The 3,167-nt window shown below is 35.0% G+C and overlaps 1 pseudogene; it reads right to left on the minus strand.

The window, feature by feature from the left end:
- Positions 1-836: 836 nt before the first annotated feature.
- On the minus strand, positions 837-2,078 carry LOC103608589 (annotated as a pseudogene).
- Positions 2,079-3,167: the final 1,089 nt, after the last annotated feature.

Genomic DNA, 3,167 nt, shown 5'->3' on the forward strand with positions numbered 1-3,167 from the left:
TTTTCTTGGCCCAAAATTGCTTTTAAATATGAAATGCTACTTCATTCGGCACTGTTTTTTTTTTTTTTTTTTTTTATGTTAGTCCTTATAAATTACACTTTAACTTTTACCTCTGGTCTAGAAAGAACGATAAATTTCATTAATGAATCAGGAAATGACTTAAAAAATATCTTTCACAATCTAGGCAGTTAAAAGTACTCAGTTCTACTCACTCCCAAGGTCCTCGAGAAAACCCTGTGGGAATACTACCAAACTGTTCCTTGCCATCTCTTGTCTAAGAAAAGAATTGGATCAACAAGTGCACACTTTGAATCCAGCTTGCTTTTTTTATTCATGGAAATATACTCTGGAAGTTCCTTCCCTCTACCCATCATTCTGAATTTTTGTTAAATGTTTGCAGAAAGATCTGGGCAGCATAACTTTATTTTTTATTGCAGTTGACTTGTTTTCCATATAAACATAAACATTTATTTCAAAAAGGCAACTGAAGGGAAGAACACCATGGCTAGAACCATTGTGCAAGTAGACTTTGCAAGAACTGTTGCAGTTGTTTCTAATATAAACCCCTGAAACAACACTACATTAATATTACTTTCGAAGCCTGTGTTTCCCCGCAAACTAAGACTTTCTTGCTAACAAGTTATCCAGCAAGTCTGGTTACCTTTTTTTTTAAGGTTATGGAAAGTCTTGTTTTTTACAGAATTGAACCCTCTTAAGCTCATCATATATGCTATTGTATATCTCACACAAGAAAGCTTTTGGAATCAGACTTTTCAGGTCCTTGAAATTTATAGAATTTTAGTGGAAGCACATGTTGAGGGTCTTCCATAAAGATTTTATTTGCTGAGATAAGGTCTTTCCGTTGGGGATGTTTCTTCTTCTTTATCTTCTTCTTCATCATCATGATCTGGATAATCCACTAAACGTACTACGCTGCTACCTTTTGGGCTCCTTGTTCCCTTAGCAACAGCAGCAGAAGGAGATGAAAAAAAAATATAAGCCACCAGGTGATGTTCTTTTGGGAAGGCCTACCTGGTTCCAATCTTCTTTTGTTCTTTTAGTCTCCATGAATTGATCATAAGAGTCTGGAAAGTTATTTTCCAATGATGGCATGACTGCTACTCCCATATCTTCTTTAAAACACATTTCTTCCTTTACCTCCAAGTCTTTGGCACCTCCTTGAGGTATATTACCATATGGTATGGAACGCAAATAATTCTGTATTCGACTTTCTCTGTCTTTCTGATCGTCATATTTAATCTTCCATCCTTTCAATTTCTGAACATGTTCAATCGATTCAAGTGCCTTATAAAAGTTTTCGACTATATGTGCAAATATAGACGGGATATTTTCCACTCCTATGTATTCAAACACCTCAATAATAGCTGAATTCAACATATGGTACCTGGTTCCATTATGCAGAAAAGCATTTGCAACGGGGTCATACAGATTTCCCTTGATGATGTAACTATTATAAAGTTCATCTTTAAGGCCAATCATCCTTCTCATAAAGCGAAAAGCACACAAGACTAGGAAAGTGTGCTTTGAATTCATCAAAATCAAGACCCTTCTTAGCAAATCATTGCTCAAAATAGAGCTTTTTATGTAATGGGTGTGTTGCTGTAAGCAAAATGTGAGTAGGTCTAAAATTATAACAAGCAGATCTGCTGTTTGATAATTATTGGGCAATTTTTGCTTTCGGTGGATATATTATCTCCTTCACGTTTGTCTTCTGAAGTGGTGGCCAAAGGTGGTGCTATCAAGTTATGCAGACAATGTTTATAGAAGAAATTTAGAAAATCACATGTTACATATTTATTGGATACCGACAGCATGTTGTCCAGATCTTGCAAAGTTCGCAGATGTTCCATAGCACCTCCCAGCTCAGGATCACTATCACAGATCATTTGCTTAATCACTACATTAATGAAAAGGTCATCATCTTCAGTCTTCTCTGCTTCCTCCATTACAAGTGCTCGGATCTTGGATGGACTGTACTCAACTAGATAAGCAAATATATCTGTAGCAGCCTTTCCCTTCTCATTTTGAACACAGATTAGGGAGTTTCCACTATTCATCAATGAAGATCCAGTGGTATTTCAAAGTAGTGAGCCAGAAGAGTTTCTGATGACATACCACTGAGCAAAAAGAAACACCCCGCACTTGCATGCATTCTTTTTATAAATTTCATGACATAGTTTGAACATTATGGCACGGCTTAAGCCTCCTCTCTACGTAATAGGCTGGCAACTCTTCATGTTTACAGGAAATTCACATTCACATTCACATAGCAAGCGAAAAAGAAAAGACTAGTTCCATTGCCACAGTCTCAGGCTCATGTTAAAGATTACATTTTTAAAGTTTTTCCTTAATAATTTGGTCAATAACATTAGTAACATGATGACAGACTTCATTTATTCACTCATTTTTTCAATACATACTTATTACTGCCATAGTGTACAGACACTTAGTTTTAAATACTGGGGATAAAAGCTCTTTTCTCTATGAGCTCTGGGTATACTATCATCTCAGTCTAAAACTTAACAAAATCATTATTTTACCCGTAGTAAGGCTTGTATTTGTATAGAGATCTACAAATTTGAGTCTTGTCTGTTTTTTGGGATAAATGTTTAGATTACAACTTGGACTTTATTATTCACTTATTAAATAAATAAAATTTATCAAGATCTTCTCATGTGCTTTGTACTGTGGGGATCCAGAGAAGAAAACTTGTCATCCACTTCACAAACGTTCAGAAAATATGGAGTTATTTAAAAATAAATCTGTGTGTGTGTATATATGTTATACCACACACACGTATACATACATATATATATTTATGCACATGTATACGTATATAATAAAACCTCCTATGATAAACATGTGTAATGGTGGGTTAGGAACCCACTGATTTGGCTGTAAAATCTGGAGTTTCAGGAAAGGTGCCAGGAAGAGAGAAATTTTTGGTTATATATTTTAAGTTATGTAGAAGTTACCCAGCTAGAATTGTGGTTGAGGAAATTGTGATTAAAGATCTTTTTGTAGAGTTGTAAAAAACCGGAAAACCTTAATATATTGTCATATGACTACATGAGAGTGTTTTAGTCACACGGTGGAAGATAAAGATTCAGATATAAGGGGCAGATTAGAAGAAACTAAGACATTTC

The sequence above is a fragment of the Galeopterus variegatus genome, unplaced genomic scaffold, assembly GCF_000696425.1.
Source record: "Galeopterus variegatus unplaced genomic scaffold, G_variegatus-3.0.2 Scaffold8602, whole genome shotgun sequence".
Classification (NCBI taxonomy): Eukaryota; Metazoa; Chordata; class Mammalia; order Dermoptera; family Cynocephalidae; genus Galeopterus; species Galeopterus variegatus.